The sequence below is a fragment of the Arvicanthis niloticus genome, chromosome 4 (genome assembly GCF_011762505.2).
Source record: "Arvicanthis niloticus isolate mArvNil1 chromosome 4, mArvNil1.pat.X, whole genome shotgun sequence".
NCBI lineage: Eukaryota > Metazoa > Chordata > Mammalia > Rodentia > Muridae > Arvicanthis > Arvicanthis niloticus.
In genome coordinates, this window is record NC_047661.1 from 1,908,706 (window position 1) to 1,917,443 (window position 8,738).

Consider the following 8,738-nt stretch of genomic DNA (forward strand, 5'->3'; position numbering starts at 1 on the left):
CTATCATCTATCTATCATATATGTGTATATATATATACATACATATATATATATATATATATATATATATATATATATATATATATATATCTGCTTAGTTAAGCCAAATGCCTTCAATTACATTTGTTGATTCTTTGTATTGTTTTTTTTGCTTCTGTTTTGTTGGTTTCTGCTTTTATTGTTATTTCTTCCCATCAACTAGGTTGTATTTGGTTTGTTCCAACATTTTGAGTTGTGTAATCATGTCATTTATTTGTGCTGTTTGCTTTTATTTTTAATGTAGACACTTAGAGCTATAAATTTTATTCATAGGATTGCTTTCAATGTATTCATGGTTTTGTCTTAATAATTTTATTTTCATTTAGTTATAGGAAGTTTTTAATTCTCTATTGATTTCTTTTTGGACACCATAATCATTCTATAATGTGTTGTTTAATGTCTAGATTTATTGTACTTACTAGGAATTTTTTGCTGCCAATATTACATTTTATTGTAGTGTGGTCAAATTGGATACAATGAGTGATTTCAAACTTTGATTTTTAATGATTTGGTTTTCATTTCTGGATGCTGTCTAATTTAGCAAAGTGTCTATTGCTGCAGAGTAAAATTTGTGTTCTTTGGTGTTTGGTTAGACTATTCTGTAGGCATCTGTCAAGTACATTTGCTGTATAATGTCATCTATTTATTTGATGTTTCTGTTTCTTTTTGTGCAAATGATCTGTCTAATGAGGAATGTTGGGTGTTAAAAATCATCTACAAGTAATGGATTGAAGTTAATCTGTGTCTTTTAATCCAGAAGTAGCGTTTGTGTGTTTTTTGGTTTTTTGTTTGTTTGCTTAAGGAATTTGAGCGTCCCCCTGCCCAATAGAAGCATTGCAGTTGTAGCTGCTGTTTCACATGTGCGTCAGTAGGTGGCAGAGAAGAGGCTGTGTCTAGTAGCCTAACATTCATTCGCTGCTGTATTGATAGAGTAGCAGCAGCCAGAGACCTCATACCAGTGCAACAAGTCGTTGCAATGAAATTTGTAAGAAAGAAGTGTGGACAAAGGTGAATACTGTGGGGCAACTGTGACACACTACAGATTCCATAATGAGATTTTTTTTTTTTTTTTTTTTTTTTTTTGGTCGGGAGAGAGGTTGCAAGAGTAGAGGGTGGATACAAAGGGAGATGGATATTCTGGTACATGATGTGAAGTTCACAAATAAATAATTAACAGATTAACAGGTTTTTTTTTTTTAATCTTAGAAACAAATTAGGTATCCCCGAGTTTGGTGTTATATGTTTATGGTAGTAGTTTCTTCTTGGCTCACTGTTCCCTTGATTAGAATGAAGTGTCCCTCTTTATCTCATCTAATTAGTTTTAGAGCGAAGTCTATTTTGCCAGATGTTTGGAGAGTGACTCCCAGTTTCTTCCTGGCTTCATGTGACTTTTGCCCATCCTTTTACCCTGACATAGTGTTTAAAACTATGATGTGTTTCTTGTAGACAATAAGCAGATGGGTTTGATTTCTTGATCCTCTTAGTCACTCTGATTTTTTGAATTGATTACTAAGGCCATTCACACTTAAATTATTATTGAAATGTGTCTGTTACTTTTGGTCATCATATTGATTTTTGGAGTTGTGTTCTCCGTGTTACTTGTTGCTTAAATAATTATAGTTTCATGTTTTTTTTCCCACAGTCTCTCTGCTTTTATTATTCCTCTTTTCAGGCCAAAATAATGTTCCATGTATTTTGCTGAAGTTTGTTTTTTAGAATTTAATTATACTTCAGGTTGCTAATGTAGAAATTCTTTCTTTCTCCCTCAATCATGGCAGTCATTTTTCTGGGTATATCATTTTAGATGGGGTGTTATTTAGGACTTAGGGTATATTGTTCCAGGCTCTTCTAGCTTTAAAGTTTTCTCTTGAAAAATCAGCTGTTCTTTTGCTGGTTTTTTTTTTTTTTTCCATTTGTGATCCGCTGTTATTCTCCTGCAGCTTTTAATATACTTTTTTGTTATGTATATTTAGTTTAAATATGAGATACCATGGAAATTTTCTTTTCTGATGTCTCTCTTTCTCTCAGTATTCTGTTTACTTCCTGTATTTCTCTGGGTTTGTCTTAATTAGGAGCAATTTTCTTCTGTTATCTTTTTGAAGATCTAGTCCTTGCCATTTAACTTGGCATTCTTCCCCTTCCCTGTACCTATAATTTGAAGGTTTGGTTTTTTGTTTTTGTTTTTTATTTGTTTGTTTGTTTTTGTTTTTCAGTGTCTCACATACATAATACTTTCTAAGCATGCACTCTACCAACTTAGTTACATCCCAGCCACTAAATTGAATTTCTGCTGATAATACATTACCTCATTCATGTGTGCTCTGTAAAAAAGATTACTTTTTCTGAATGTGTTTGGAGGAGTTAACATTTTCTTAATTGTATCAAGAGAGCTGTTAATTTCTAGGTGAGACCCTGAAGCCACTGTCAAGTAAGTATGGAGGAAAAATATCTTGGGAAGTTAAAGTGTTTTATTATTTCTTCTAAGTATGATATTATTATTGTTACTTTTGTTTTGTCCACAAGGACTGGGATCAGTTAATCCACACAGATATGGCCTGGAGAAAATATCTCACACATGGGAAACCCAGAGCTCAGCTGTTCCTGCTCCACTGTTCTGAAATTAGGGACGTTCACTTTTCCATTTGATGGTGCCACTTTCTAACAACCTCAAGGTCAAAACTGACTTTTACAGATGACATGATAATTATCTGTCTAGAGAGAGATGAGCTGATGACATTTCTTCCTTGTAACTACTTCTCAGGACCTCATTCTTCATGGGTGTTTATCAAAGGCCCAGCTGGGTGAGTGTTTCTTTTATTCTTCATTATAGTGAGAGCTGTGAGTAAGTGTTAGAATGAAGCAGGGTTTTCTGTAATAAGTGATTAGTGAATTTTCTGTTTAGAATTATACTTTTGAGACATATCATAAGCAAACATAATAAATACTGTAGACATGAAAATATCAGTGTAATGATTTATAAAAAAAACCATAGATTTCACTTAATGTGATCTTGGGACATATATATATATATATATATATATATATATATATATATATATGGAAGAGGACAGGGCCCTGCAGAAGGTTGAATAGAGACATGAAAGGCTCATAGGATGAAGATGAGGATGAAGATGATCAATGGGTATTATATATCAAATAAAAATGTCATGAAACCCATCACCTTTTTACAGTGGATGTACACTAACACTTATGTAAAAAGTAACCCCTAGTAAACTATTTCAACCAGTATATCTGACTATGGTTACTCCTGAGAGTGTACTCTAATAATTCTAAGGACATGTTTCTTCTTAGGTAACACCAATTGTATTAGTTTTCCATCCCTGTCACAAAACACTTGAAATAACTTAGAGGGTTAAAAACAGAGAACACACATTTATTGCTTTGCAGGACTGTTCCGAGCCCCTCCGTGTCCCCTTCACCCGTGAAAGAGACACGTGAGGCAGTGTTCGGGTGGTTACCACAGCGAGGCTTTATTCTTGTATCAGCAGAAGCAGAAAGGACCCCAAGCCCGGAAAAGGCACTGCTATATGTACCCTAGAGTGGCGTGTTCACTTCTGATTGGCTGTTCACTCATTACCCATAATATGCCCCGGGATGGGCAGTGACTTTGGTGCGCTTTTTGCCTTTTGCACCTACATAGTTAGTTGTTTACTAGTGGGAGGACAGGATGCCCGCGCCATCTTGTAATGGCGAATGCTATCACGCTCACTCGGCTCCTAACACAGGACTACATTTATAATGTTAAGATACATTTAAATTGTATTTTGTATTTTCTCATTTTACTACTTTTCTCAAGTTAGCAGACAATATTCATTTATTTATATGAAACTTAAGCTAGGAATATCCAACAAATATAACTTTGTTGGGGGCTGACTTTTAGCAGAAAGAGGCTATCAGCTTTGCAGCCATCTTGAGCCATATACCCTGACATGAGACTTGGATTACAATAGCCTACAACAGCTGAGAACACTCTGATAATCTTGGTTTAGATACCTTGAGATTAAAGGTGTGTGAGATTAAAGGTGTGTAACTTAAGTGTGTGACTTAGAAGTGTGGAGATCAGATTTAGAGACAAGACCTAAGGGTATGATTAAAGGTGTGACCAAAAGGCATGGCTTAGAAGTGAGACAGATAAAAGGCAGAGGCACATGGCAGAGAATCAGACACTTTTAGGAGACACTTAGAGGAAGAGAGACTAAATAATAAACAGGATTGAAACACACTCTGTCTGGTCTCCATTCCTAGCGACTTCCCTCACTCTCTCTCTTGCTGGACCCCGACCCGCGGATTGGAGCAGCAGCTTGGGCCGGGATTCAGTGGCCGCCAAACGCAGGGCAGCCCGGGCCTCAACATTTTTTGGCCGCCGGAAAGTGGGGCTAGTGCGGTTCTCAACATAACTTATTTAGTGTTTCTCATTAATTTTCGTGTCTGCTAAATTTACATATACTTAGGAATTCTTAGAAAAGTTTCAACTCATGGCCTATGAAAACAAAAGATGTTTTTAACATTATATAAGACATTTAATTTTTTTTACATAGATTTGTTTCTTCTATTGCATTGATTGTTAATAAAAATGATTTTTTCTTGATATCGCAGAAGTATCTGAATACTTCACCTCACTTATTCATAGAATCTTTGTAAATTTATCCTTACAAATATGTAAACTGTAAATTTTCAGTACTTTGGGTGTTTTAAGTAAAATAAATTCAGTTTTAATATTTTCTGTTTTCTAAATTGAACCATGTAACATTGATATGATGTTATAATGAGTAAGTTTTCCATTAGCCTTGAGAAAATATTTGTAATTCTCCAGAAGGATAAACTTATTTAACGTAAAGATATCCAGTTTCCTCTAATAGTTACAATTACATTCTAAAATATATACCCCCAAAGAATGCCAAGCAAATTTAACTTTAGCTTCTGAATATCACAAATCCATTTTATTTTGCTAGATTATTATTTACTAATGTAAGCAAAAGAATCAAATCGAAGATGAAGGCAGATGTGCTGGAAGCACTTTCAAGACTAAGGCAGGAGCATTATCTGTTTGATTAAAGTCAGTCTGAAGTACAGGGTGAAACCCTATCTAACACACACACACACACACACACAAACACACACATTCATATAACACAGAAAAATTGAATTAAAGTGGAAACAGATAATATAGAATTATGAAAATATTGTTTTAAAAATGCAACAAAGCACTGCCAGTTAATGTCATTAAGTCACTGGCCACAGAGTATCCACACCACAAAAACCACATGATATAAGCATTAGTTTATGTTTGTAACTATTACAGAATTTTCAGTTTGTGTAATTCACTGGTGCACTAGGCAGAGCCTACAGATCTCATTAAGTCAACCAAAAACCAGAAGACACATTCTTCATTTTCCTTAAACTCCATTTTATTTTCATCAACAAATAATGATAGAACCCTCAGTTTTTCACTCAGGTGATATAGTTATTCATGATCACAGTCTTAACATACACTATGCTTTTTATTTATTCTTAGGCCTAGCAGTCCAATAATTTCACACACACACACACACACACACACACACACACACACACACACACACACACACATTTTCAGTTAACATTTTCATATCTTTCCCAAACTCGTGCCATGCAACTTTTGCTGAAGCTCTGGGTATGACCGCTTCACAGTCTCTGCAGGAACACTTCTGCTGCTGCTGCTTCATCTCAAAGAAGTGGTTCATACGTGTGAGACTGTAATATTCTAGTCAGTGTCTGCTTCCAGTTACACCTGTGCTAAACTCAATTTCCAAAGAACAGTTCAAAAAAATGATACCTCTGATCTAATATATTTGTATATTCATGTATATTTATTGTATTATTAAATCTGCACAAAGCAGAATACAGAGACAACCATAAAACAAGACTTCTAAAATCAAATATTATGGCAATGAAAAAGTAAAGTGATTTTTCTCAGAAGAATGTAGATCTGTGAGTGAAGCAGTTTGTGGTTTATTTTGTTGCAGGTCTCTTCACACATCTGCAGACAGACTGCTAAGTGTTTTGCTCTGGATAAATTTCATAGTTATGGGTTCTCCACTATTATAAATGTTTATGGATACACTTTTAGTTTTAGTACTAAAGTTTACAGCTTAAAGTAATGTGAAATCCGGAAGCAGAGCAATAACTGCCCTCTACAGTGTCTGCTCCGAATGTGTTCCTGTGTTTTCACATCAGCCTGAGAAGCCCTAACCTGCACGCTCCTACAGATTGGGAGGTGTGTATACAGTGAAGAGTCAGTGTGTCATAGAGAATTCAGTTCTCCCTGGCACTATACAACTTTGTAGACTTTATCTCTGATGTTTTCTTCTATTTTGTGACTTTTTAGTTAGCATTACATTAGTATAGGCCTTTTTATTCTATTGTTATGGAACTGCCAGAGTTATCAAATACAAATCTCTGATAAATATTTAAATTTTAAATTAAAATGAACAGGTCTGATTGGTATGCAAACCAGTAACTCTGTCACTCAGGAGGTAAAAGCATAAAGAACATAAATTTGAGAATCTCTTGGGCTACATAGCAAGGTCAAGCCTACATCAGCTTTATAGTGAGGTCTTGTCTTAAAACCAGAAAAAAAAAATCAAACAAGCAACAAAAAGTCAGAGCTTGAGGGCATGCATGTCGTACTTTTAGAGTTTTTGCCTAGAATGTACAAAGTATTTAGATTGACCCCAGCATTGCAAATTTTTTTTCAAATAAAACAAATGACTTTTCTCAGGGCATGAATATATTAACAACTCAGTTTGTAGCCATGGTAGCTCTGGTCTTTTCTGGTCCAGTCTCAGCTTCAGTAAACCCCAGAGAAAGATTCTCCTTGATGAATCAGAAGAAGTATCATTTTCTGTATTAATAAACATTTATATAACAATGAATATGAAATAGAGTGGGGAGTTGCATATCCTTCAGATAAGAAAAAACATTTTAGATTACTATCTTTTACCTTATCATCCTTTTGTATGACTCAGAACACATGTGCTATATTAATAAGTTGAAGATTTGTAAGTAATAATAAATGATTCAACATATATTTACAATTTTAAAATTAATATTATGCTATAGCTATAGTTTTATTCAGTTTGGAGACTAAGGTTTGAATTAAGTATTATCCTAGAGCATTTATTTATTTATTTATTTATTTATTTATTTATTTATACTTACTTGTTTTATTTATAGATATGAGCGTTTTGCCAGCATGTAGGTCTGTGTGCCACTTGCATGTCTGGGTTAGACAGGGTAACGCATCCCCTGGAACTAGAGTTATAGATGGTTATAAGCCACCATGTCTTTCCTGGGAACCTAACTTCTGTCCTTTGCAAGATGAAAAATGCTCTTAACCACTGAACCATCTCCCTAGCTCTTATCCTGGAACTTTTCAAAGACAGAACATCACTGTGTAGTTATGATAAATACATGTTGCTGAGAGAATTGAATGTTTGACTCTGGCAATTGGAATAAATCCATTCATTTACTAGATTAAGCTTTTAGGAGCAAAAATCTTGTAAAATTAAATGTGTGGTTCATAGTATCATATATATGGAAATTTTGTAGGATGGTCTCACCCACTAATTTTGCATAGTTTCCACACATACATGCATGTACCTATATATAGGGGAATAGCAGAATACAATTGATCTGATAAGGAAGATGGGAAAATGGGTGGCTTTTCAGATAAGGATGAGGGAGATAAATACAGAAGGTAGAGGAGGTAGGTAAATTAACAACATGGGTGGATGAAAAAGCCATAAGGGACTTACTTCCTTCCCCCACAAAAAGAAAAGAAAAACAGTATTGGTAATGTACCTACCAGTTAGTTCTTTAAACCTAGAGTGGAGTTCACAAAGGGTTGAAATTGAATGGGAACTGAACCAGAAGGTCATTTAGGACCATAATTAATTGTTATATAATTAATAGAGTGTGGAAAGTACACTAATGATCTCCCACTGTATCTATGGCTTTAATTCCAGAGTCTGGTGATGTAAGATTTCTTGGAAAAATAAACGTAAAAACAGATGAATTGCAAAAGACATTTTGCTGATTAAAATAATGAGATTATCATGAATTAAAACTGTGATTCCATTAGAATTATGAGTTAAAACAGGGATAGCTGCAAAACAGAGCACAGTAAAATCATGTACTGTGAGACTGACACCTCAGTTTTTTGGATTCCTTTTGTGATGGTTTTTTTTTTTTTTTTTTTTTCCCCAGACTGATGATTTTTGTTGAGTTGTGCAAATGTGGTCAACATTCTGTGCTCATGATTACTGTTTTAGGTGATAATTACAAAATAAGACAATTTAAATCAATAGGAATGGTTTTCTAAGGCATGAAACTCAAATGCAATACAGGCACACGAAATGTGCATTTGGTATAGATGTCACTGTGAACACGTGTATTTTCTATAATTTTATATACATATATATGTGAGATACATTTAAAGCATATATAAATTTAAGCTATGATGGAACATTAAAAGTAATAGACACAAGATATCAATAATGAGTAGGTAAAACAGAATATATATACATATATAAAGACTATTGATCACAAGTTAGATGTATGCTCTATTATTGTTTCTAGATATGTAAAATATGTCTTTTTTTCCCTCTCTACCTATACAAGGAATAGTCTTTTCACTT

General features: G+C 34.2%; 1 pseudogene; it reads left to right on the forward strand.

Annotated features, from left to right (window-relative positions):
* Positions 1–856: 856 nt before the first annotated feature.
* LOC117708047 (small nucleolar RNA SNORA17) lies at positions 857–948 on the forward strand (annotated as a pseudogene).
* Positions 949–8,738: the final 7,790 nt, after the last annotated feature.